The sequence below is a fragment of the Protopterus annectens genome, chromosome 1.part0 (assembly GCF_019279795.1).
Source record: "Protopterus annectens isolate FY-2018-M chromosome 1.part0, PAN1.0, whole genome shotgun sequence".
NCBI lineage: Eukaryota > Metazoa > Chordata > Ceratodontiformes > Protopteridae > Protopterus > Protopterus annectens.
This window is the reverse complement of record NC_056725.1, coordinates 903060105-903071207: the sequence shown is the minus strand read 5'-3', so window position 1 is coordinate 903071207 and position 11103 is coordinate 903060105.

Here is an 11103-nt window from a genome sequence, read left to right as displayed (position 1 = left end):
CCTTCAGGCAGATGTTTGGACACAGGATGTATATGTCATCTGTGATGTCCAACACTTAAATAATGGACAGGAAAGAGCCTAGCAGACAGCCCTGATATATAGACCTGATCACCGGACCTGAGATATACATCACTCATATTCTCAACTTCCCAGATTTTCACAGAATATCCAGATTTTTGCCTCATATTTTTGGTCGGTTCATTATAAAATTTGTGGTTTTCTGACAAATCACTGGGATGATCTGAGAACTAAAGTCACCAAATAATGACATACATTTGAGTTTCAGATTTCAAATCCTTCAGAAAATATATGTTAACACAAACCCTCTTAGTCTAGCAACTTTCTATGTTTGCAAGAGTGAAATTTAAAATCTGTCCCTATTTCTGGGTCTTTGTCCCCCCATTTTGTCAGGCTTGTCTAGATTTCCTGCACTAAGAAGTTGAAAGGTATGACATCACTTCGCATGTCTAAATATTTAGATGACATGTATGTAATCCACCGATCTATCCACTTGGTGATACAGGTGTATATGCCACATTTGAGAGTGCTGAGTGAATACCTCAGTGTGGGATTTGTGTCGAATGCCTTTTGCTTGTTGAGTTCAAAAGCCTGATAGTGTTGCCATAATGCATGCCATCAATGACCTCTTTGGGGACATCTAACAGATGCAACAAACATGATATAGCAATAATTCATACAGGTCTGTTGCACACAGCTAGCATATCACTAGTGTTCATTTAGAAAAGGTCCATGTCTACCTCACAGATGAGCAGAGTCAGTATGTGTCTATGCATGCGTGCTTCAAGTGCTGCCCCCCAACTTACATGGATGCATGTTGAAAACACCCTTCTACAGCAACATAGTCTATGTGGAGGGTGTGTTGAAGTGTGCATCCAACCATGTTGGGTAGATGTATGTAATGAGTCATGTGATAGGTGATCTGTAATTTTGTCACAGCCCATTGATTCTGTGTGATAGGCCTGGATGAAGGTAAGACAGTGCATACTGGCTATCCTGATCTGGCCTAGGTGTTGAACACAATCCCCCATACAGAGATCATTGAGAAACTCTCCTAGCTGGGGATTAAACATTATGTCACTAGATGAGCAACCAATTGGCTCACTGACAGAACACATACTGTGAAAGTTAGTGAATCAACCCGTACCAGAAGAGCTGTCACCAGTGGCATATCCCAGGGATCTGTGCTTGGCCCTTTTTTGTTTAAAATTTATTTTTCGACAGTTCAGGTTAAAGTATATGGCCTCTGACTTACTGCATTTGCTTCCTCATACTTGGTACAATCACTGAGTCCACCTATGATGATGTACTATAGGAGGGGCTAATACAGACAAATGTTTGGTGAGAAAGCCACACAGTCTACAAATAAATGCAAAAATATGTCTTTATTTTGACCTTCTTCAAAGTGGAATTCCCTGCTAATTACAGCATTGACAACAGTCACGCTATGCTGAAACCCAGTGATCTAAGCACTGGGAACACACACATACATAGCACTCTGAAGTTCAACCACCAAGTATCTCACTGGTATTGAAAAGCCTATGTTGTGGATATCATAAGTCACTCCATCATATTCAGATCTCAGGATTATATTACAGTACTGTACTCGAACCTCATCAAAACACTAATATAGTGAAAAGTATAAAAAAGAAATATGGACATGGGAAATAAAGAGAGATTTGATATAGTGCAATATTTATGAAAAAGAGAAAATCAAATTAATCAATGTAAAGAAGGCAGCTCCAAAGATATTTGAAGAGAAATACATGCAAAGGCATCCGGATATGGAAAGTTTCACAATAAAAAAATAAATAATGTCACAAAGATGGAATGTAGAAAAGAAGATCAGTAAAGTAGAAGTTAAAAAATAGAAGTTGAAGTTATGGAGTGCCTGGGAAGTGAAGGATTTGATGTAGAAGGTCTAACACAGGTTACATCATAGCAGGATGGAGTGAGTTCCCAAACCAGGAAGAAACAGAAAGATCAGGAAACATCTGAAGAAGAAATATGGACATGGGAAAGAAAGAGATTTAATATGTTGTAATATTTAGGCAAAGGAGAAAACAAAATTAACCAATACAAAAAGAGCAGCACCAAAGATATTTGAAGAGAAATACAGGCAAAGGAATCAATCCATGGAATATTTTACAAAGAAAAATTAAGAAGACAAAGTGGAAAAGTAGAAAAGGAAATTATTAATGGAGAAGTAAAAGAAATAGAAACTGAAGTTATGGAGTACCTGCAAAGTGAAAGATTTAGTGTAGAAAATCTAATTCAGAAAGCACCACAACAGGATAGAGTAATGGATATCCATAGTAAGGGGAAACCAGTGGAACAGGAAGTAATTGGTCAGGTGTCATATGAAGATAATTTGGAGCCTTCCACAGGAAACCAGTATAAACATTCACTTGAAGCTAGACAGCAAGGGAAGGAACAGGAAACTGTGGAAACTCTGATGCAGTCACTGTTCAGGAGTGATAGGCCAGTGAGTTCCCATATGATAGAGCAATGGGGGGGGCACAGGATGAAATTGATGAGACTGTGTCACAGGAAGATGCTATAGAACCTTCTATAGAATGTCCACAGGAAACGGAAAACAAGGGATGTGCCCACAGTTTAGAGAAGAATTGCTTGATTTAATAGACATGGAGAGATATAGTAAGATTAATGAAAGGAATAGACTGCAGAAGGTTAAAAAAACCCAAAAAGTCAGAAGTCTGATAAAACAAATGAACACAGTAATTAAGACTGTTCATAGAGATCCATGCAATATAACAGAAGTAAACAGGATATATTACTGTGCAGCTAAATTAATAACTGATAAAAATCTCACTGTTAGAAGACTATAGAAGAGGGAACAGATCAGCAAAAATACTAAGAAAGACAGATGTGATAAAAGCAATGCACAGTATTAGAACAGACCAGGATCTATCATGCACTATAGCAAATAAACTAAAAATTTCAGCACAGGCAGAAAAGCTTAGAAGATATGAAGATAAATATAAAGAAAAGTGCAAAATAAGCAATTTATTGAGGACCCAAAAAGGTTTCATAGAGAACTGGGAAGGAATTGAAAGACCACCAAAAAAAGGAAGAAATGGATACATTTTGGAGAAGTATCGATGAAGATCCTGTGGAACATAACAAAGATGCTAAATGGATAGAAGTAAAAGAAAGTAAAAGAAAGTATAAGAAGTGTAAAGGTACAGGACATGAAATGGGATGAAGTAACAGCTAGAGAGACTGAAACAAAGTTAAGAAAAGTCTCTAACTGGAATACCCCAGGCCCAGATGCAGTGCCTAACTTCTGGTTAAAAGTATTAACATCTTTGCACGAAGATTTAGCCATGAGTAAGAACTACTTATATGCACACCCAGAACAGACACCAACCTGGCTAATAACAGGAAAAACAATGCTCCTACTTAAGAGTTAACCTGCAAGCTACCCTAAAAATTATAGACCAAAAACCTGCCTTCCGATGATGTATAAGCTATATGTTGGAATTGATGCCAACAGAGTTTATAGTCATTTAGAAGAAAACTCAATTATGGCAGTAGAACAAAAGGGCAATCAAAGAAAGTCATATGGAACAAAGGATCATTTGTTGCTAAGTAAAGTCATAGTGGAGAACTGTAAAAAGGGGAAGAAGTATGGCATGGACTGACTACAAAAAAGCATGTGATAGTATCCCCTCATTCATGGATAAAAGAGTGCTTAAACATTTATAAGATACACCCTACAATGATTGTTTACATTACAGTGACCATGAAACAGTGGCAGACCACTTTGCAATTAAGCCATGATAAAGGACAGATTGTTATCCCAGGGATAAAAAAATCAAAGGGGGATATTCCAAGGTGACTCTCTGTCACCATTACTATTCTGCCTTGCCCTTAATTCATTAAGCTGTTTACTCAACAGCTTAGGCCATGGCTATATTCTGGCTCCTAGAAAACAACGAAGTGTAAAGACCTCTCACCTTCTCTTTGTTGATGATTTAAAACTGTATAGCTCATCAGATGAGGAACTGAAAGCACAACTTTAAGTTATCAAAACTTTTAAGATTATATAAGAATGTCATTTGGTCTTGATAAATGTGCAAAAGCAACCTTTAAAGCAGGAAAACTGCAATGCCAGGAAAACATCAGTTTGGGGCAAGAATGTGATATAAAAGAACTTGACCAAGAAAGAGTGTATAAATACTTGGAAATTGATGAAGGATCAACAATAAAACATGAACAAATGTGAATAAAACTTAGTAAGGAATACTTCAGAAGACGTAAATTAATCCTGAAAACATCTAGGAACAAAATCCAAGCTATAAACCAATTTGCTCTCCCTGTCCTTACTTACAGTTTTGGAGTGATTGACTTGTCCCAAAAGGTGTTGGATAGATTAGACAGGGAAACGAGAAGGATGATTCATGCTCACCAAATGATTTATAAAACTCAGTGCATATCAAGATTACATATTCCCCATTCTGAAGGAAAAATGGGCCTCCTTGAAACTGATTACAAGCATAGATCGGCAATTGTGGGACTCCACACATATCTGCTGGCCTCACAAGACCCAAACGTAGTGAAAGTTTTGAAACATGAGGAGAATAAATCTAAGATGACTTCTCTGCATAATCTAGCAGGAACTTATCGGCATCAAGCAGGAATGGAAATCAAACCAGAAGTAGATAAAAATCAGGCAACAACTGAATGTGTCAAAAACAAAAGAACGACTATAAGATGAAGGACCAGATGAGAAGGCAAGAAATGTGGAAAAAGCATAAATATAGTTGCAAGTATAGAAAACTTCTGGAAGAACCTCATGTTGATCAAGAACGAACACAGGAATGGTTAAAGAGAGGCGAATTCAAACTAAGAGATGAAAGTTAATATTGGTGGCCCAAGATGGTGGCTGCATACATGCTGGATCATAAAGTCCATTGAACATGTAGGAGAAGAAGACAAATATAGGTTTTGTAAAACCGAATTGGAAACAGTCTCACACCTCATTGCTGGCTGTGACATACCAAAGGCAGAAGGACTGTATACTGAAAGGCATAATAATGTGGTGAGACTGTTGCACTGGGGATTGTGCAAACATTATGGTGCTGAAGTGGCTGAAAAAATGTATTCCACCAGTTCAACAATACAATGCCACAACAAGTGAACGTACATATGTGCTTCCCATGTACCACAGAGAAGAAAGACGACACCATATAGGCAGTTTATGATGTAGCCTGTTTCTGTATTCTACTGAAGCCCTACATAGTACTACAATGCAACATAGGCCCCATCTGGGGAGCAGGGACAATGGTATAACTAGTTCTACTTCATCATCTGCTTGGTGGTTTATAATGTACAGAATATTATATACAAAGTATCTGCAGGTCTTGCAGCCAGTGCACACAACTTCCACATCTTCACATTTACTGCTTATAACAGAGGTTTGTGTGGGGTAATTTTTCAACACAACATCTCATGGGTAATGCAGAGGATGTCCTGGAGCCTTGCCTAATGACAAAAATTAGAAACCTGCAAACCATTGCTGTGAATGTGCGGAACTATGCCCTGTCTCAGAACTGGGTCATTGTCAAAATTGTGTTCAGTCTGCTAAAAGCCCAATTCTGCTGTCTGGATGTATGTAGGGGTTGTAGTGTAGGATGATCCTTTCATGTGTAGTAAAATATTTGCAGTGTATGCAGTGTGATACAACATCCTGATTTGCAGAAAGTTGCAGGGAGGGCAGAGAACTTCAGAATGAGGAAGTACCTGATTGAGCAGCACAACAGATGCATTATGAGGATCCTCTGGAGAAGCTGGCTGCAGGGGATGACTAAACTAGATGGTGGTTTGTACAGTATGCTATGGCACTGACTAAGAGGCAGCATCTGGTCTATAAGTAAGGGCCAGCATAAAGTTGTATAGATAAAATTAGAAATACTGCATGCAAAACTACACCCAAGCTGTGCTCTTCCCTCCGCAGACTGGCCATACCGGGCATCATACATATGCTACCTAGGTAAAATAGTACTGAGGGCAGGGCACACTTATCATCATATGCAATTGTGGTGAGGGACAAGGCAACAAGTGTCAAAATAGGCCATGTGGATTGGGGGGAGTAGGGGGTAATGATTACTGATGTGTGTGAGTTTGCCTGTCTGTATGTCTGCCTGTCTGTCTTGACCCTCCATGCAGAGATGACAGGAAATCTTCCATCTCTGCCAAACATAGCTCAGTTTGCAAATCATCTGACAATGACCTTTACTGCTATGCCAGACAGGATACCCTACTGCTTGCATCACTGATCATGTCGGTGGCTCATCTTCAGATCTGATCACATTTCCAGTTTTGGCCATTAACAGCATTTAGGTAATCTATTACATTCTGCTATATATGCACTGGGAAGGTCCAGTCAGATCTCTCATAATGGAGCATCCACTGACCATGCCAATGGAGGGTCTGTAACAAGATCTCATTCTCAGCATGAAAGAATTTATTTTGTTGGTGTTTCCCACATTCTGACCTGAAAACCTGCAAAGAAAAATGCATGTGAGTTATTGGAATGTCACAAATGATATACCCCTAAACAGCTAGACATGGAAAACTTTGCAAGTCTCGTGTGCTGTTGCAATAGTTATGGGGAACTACCCATACATATATTTTATATCAGTGCCAAAATGTCCTATAGTGGATGTGAAGGCTGCCAGCCCAGCTAGTTAGTATTTTGTAAATAATTCTATATAATTTGGGAATACTAATATAATCCATAGGCTTGTCTTACAAATCTAAGAGAACTATATGTTACGTGTGTGTTAGACTGTATGTTCTGTACTTCTTCTTCTTCTTTTGGCTTTTCCCGGTTAGGGGTCGCCACAGCGGATCACCATCCGCTCATGATTGGCAGTGGAGTTCTACAGTGTCGAGTTGCCAGCCCGGTACCCAACCTTCCACAGAAGGCACACACATGCACACACTCACACCTAGGGTCAATTTAGTGTGTCCAGTCCATCTACTGCATGTCTTTTGGATGTGGGAGGAAACCAGAGCGCCCGGAGGAAACCCACACGACCACAGGGAGGACATGCAGACTCCGCACAGAAGGCACCCCAGCCGAGGGTCGAACCGGAGAGCTTCTTGCTGTGAGGTGGCAATGCTAGCCACTGCACCACCGTGGCTACCCACTGTATGTTCTGTACTGAGCTTCAAAAATGTAACCACAGTGCACCCTGCTGGAAAAGAGCATAAATGTGTATAAACTACATGTCTATGCAAATGCATGTGTTGATGGTAAAGGCCAGAATATACAGAGTTAGCTTGCAAACTCTAAGAAAATAAGTAAAGAGTTTTATGATGTGTTATACAGTTAGTTTATCTCAGCTAAGAGATAGAATGTCTAGTGCTAGGGGTTTCTTTCTATTGTCTTGAGACAGGGATAATTGCTAGGTTTTACATGTAAAGTGTTTTTGTATTGCTCTGTGGCTTCTTAGCAGCTGTACATTTGAAAGATAAATATTTTTAACAGAGACATGTTAAATTCTGTTGGTATCTGTTTAGCCAGGGAACTAGAGCCAGGTGTCAAATCATGATGTCATCTTGCTAACCCAGAAGTAATGTGTATTATTAATTTAGGAACTATCTCAGAGAAAAAATCTGTGCATTTTGTATCTCATCTCTGGACCTGAAAACATCCAATCATCACTTGTATTTGTCTTGCTCTGTAAGTAAGCCATTTAGGGCATATTATATCTTAGATATAGATAGAAATACAGTAAGATTAGTTTACATGTTTTCTATATTTATGCGAGACTGTCCTGCAATGCTGTTTTAACATATTTCCTGTGGTTCTGAACTCTGTTGTCACTGTGTCGAGTTATTGAGTATTGTCTTGTGCTTTCATTATTTATTATTAAATATATTTAAACCCTTTAACTGTGGCTGGTTTTGTTTATAGATATTTAAGCCCTTAGAGTACTTGCACATGTATTTGGTAACATTGTACAGGCCACTCTTAAACAGCCTTAAAAGTTCTGGTCACACTTGCCATTTAGATAATAGTAACATTGCACAGTGAGATTGGGTACCCTTTAGTAGCTGATAAGTAAGGGTGGTTGGTGGCAGTGATTACTACCTTATAGTTTGTGCAGAATAGCTAGTAAACCTGTGCCAGCCCTCCCCAGGAGTGTCTGTGTATTTGTATATAAATCAAATCTCAAAGTGTGTGTGTATGTGTGTGTGTGTGTGTGTGTGTGTGTGTGTGTGTGTGTGTGTGTGTGTGTGTGTGTGTGTGTGTGTGTGTGTGTCAGTTACTTGGGCAGGGACACAAAGCACTAGTTGAACAGAGAGGGTGCTGGAGGTTTTGGCTTGACCACTCGACTGAGATCTTAATGCTACAGCTGTACCAGTGGGGAGTCTTATTGGGGATCTGGAAAGAGAGAGAGAGAAAACAGCTCCAGACTGACTGTGATCTCTGTGTGCTCTTAAGAGAAATTGCATTTTACTTTGTATGTACTTGTCATCCTCCCAATGTGCACATCTCTCACTGGTGGCACTGGTGTGGATTGAGGCTCCTTGAATACTGGACCAGTACAGGGGCATCACATATTAATTGTTTGGCAGTGGTGGGATACCCACATCACATATTAATTGTTTGACTGTGGTGAGATAGCCACATCACATATTAGTTGGCTTGTAGTGATGTGGATATTGAATTCCTGTAGCTTGTGTACAGTGATCGTTGAAGGTGTTTGTACTGTAAATCAGCCATGCAGTGAACATTCAGAGTTCATATCACAATTGCTTTATTTCTTTTGTTAGCTTAGTCAAGGAGTGCAGGAATGTCAGCAGAGGAGTATGGCAAGCTGACAGGGAGCCAGTTGGCTGAAATGTGCCAGGTTAAAGGAGTGGTGCATGCCAACCTGACTAAAGCCGACATGGTTGCAACTTTAGCCACAGCTGCATCAGAGAATATCAACCAGGAGGACAATCAGACTGGCCATGGAGATGTACAACTCTCAGAAAATAGGCAGCTCAACCTTTCTACAGAAGACTTAAAAATTCATCTGGAGTTAAAGAGACTTGAGTTGGAGGCCAAGCATTTGGAAATAGAAGCAACAGAGAGAGTGAGGTGTCTAGAGACTGTGGAAAATGAGAAACTGCTATGTCTGGACACTGAGGAGAGGTAGAGGGAACATGAAAAGGAGATGCTGACTCTTTGACAGAGTCATGGAGGTAATGGGGAAGGGAGTAACTGAACCCTAGAAGCAACAAACGTCAGTAAGTTTCTTTCACAATTTACAGAGGTGGATAATTTTGATAGTTTCTGTGATGGCCATGCCCTGGCCCAGCAATTAAGGAGCCTCAATCCTCACCACTAACACCAGGGAGGACGTCTCATATAAGAAGAAAGGATAACTAATACACACAGTAAAGTACAATTTTTCTTAAGTGCACACAGAGATCACAGTCGGTCTGGGGCTGGTTGCTCCCTTGCTCCTCAGTTCCCAGTAAGACTCCCCACTGGCACAGTTATAGGGTCCAGATCTCAGCCTAGCTGGCAAGCTAACCTCCAGTACCCTATCTGTCCAACCAGTGCTTCATGCCCCTGCCCAAGTAGCTGACATACACCCACACTTTGAGATAAGTATTTATACAACTTCACAGACACTCCTGGGAAAGGCTGACACAGATTCTCCAGCTGTGCCCCTTTACCCAGACTATACAGTAGTAATTACTGCCACCACCAGCTAATAATTATCAGCTACTAAAAGGCCCTAAAAAGGGTGTTCAGTTATTACTGTGCAATATTATTATCTAACTGGTAGTATAGCCCAGGACTAAAGCTATAGGAGTGGCTTAGACAGTAAACTCTGTAAATCTGCAATGTATTCTAGAGATTAACTTATCTCTACATAAACCGGCCACAGTTGAGATGGGTTTAAAAATATTTAATAATAAATACTAAAAACACAAGACAATACTACTACACCACAGTGCCACTCAAGAGTTCAGAGATCACACAGAAACTTAAAATAAATCAGTAGTGCAGTTCTGACATAACAGAAAAACACTTAGTCTAACTTTCTTTTAATGTCCTAGCTATTACTAAAAAAACATACTTCTGAAATAACTTACTTAAGAAAACAGGCAGTGCTGAGTTTGGATATCAAGACAAAAATGCTTAACAATCTCTGGTTCTCACTGTTTAAATTGAAACTGCAGTTCTGCTAAAACATTACATCATTTGTTTACACTTTCCTGGTCCCCAGGCTAACACATTTACTACATTAACATTCTTAACATCTCCCTTTTGTTATCTTGCAGCTGGTCAGGAACAGAGCAATAAAAATACATTTGCATGCTTAAGTCTAGCAATTTAACACTTGGTTAAAACAATAGAAAGAATTTTATCATCTAGACTATTCAGCACCACTGTTTCCATGAAAGGGTCACCACATGCTTTTACTGGGTCAGTAGAAAGCACTGTTGCCACATTTTTGTAACAGCATTTCTTTACATTTAAGACACAAGCCTGCATTTTACATTTATATTTACAAATTATAGAATTATGTATCAAATTGTATTTGACTAGGCTGGTAGTCTTCACCCCTTCTCTACCAGTATTCACAGTTTAATTCATATGTTTGAGAGGGTATTTAAACAGTTTGATGTTGGCCATACCTCTCAACCTGAAAACATCAAAAATCTGGCAAGGCCCATGAAAAATAGGCACAAATCTGTACACTGATTAACATAAAATTTACATGCATAATTATGTAAACCCACCCACTCCAAATTTCAAATGCAAACTGAAGAACAGACAACTAAAATATGGCACCAGAATCCCCCTGCAGCCATCCAATGTCCCATTACCTGGCTGTTTTTCCCTGTTTATCATAAACACTAATGTGTGCATACTGCTTAACTTCTATAATGATTATTTGGATTTTATTTTTATAGCACAATGCACAAGCACTAATAGACATGTGCTAAACAAAGCAATACTGTCTCACAATGAAAATAGACTTAGCATTAAAACTTCTCTGCCCTTGAAACACACATTCATTGAAACAGCATTGAAACCCACACCAC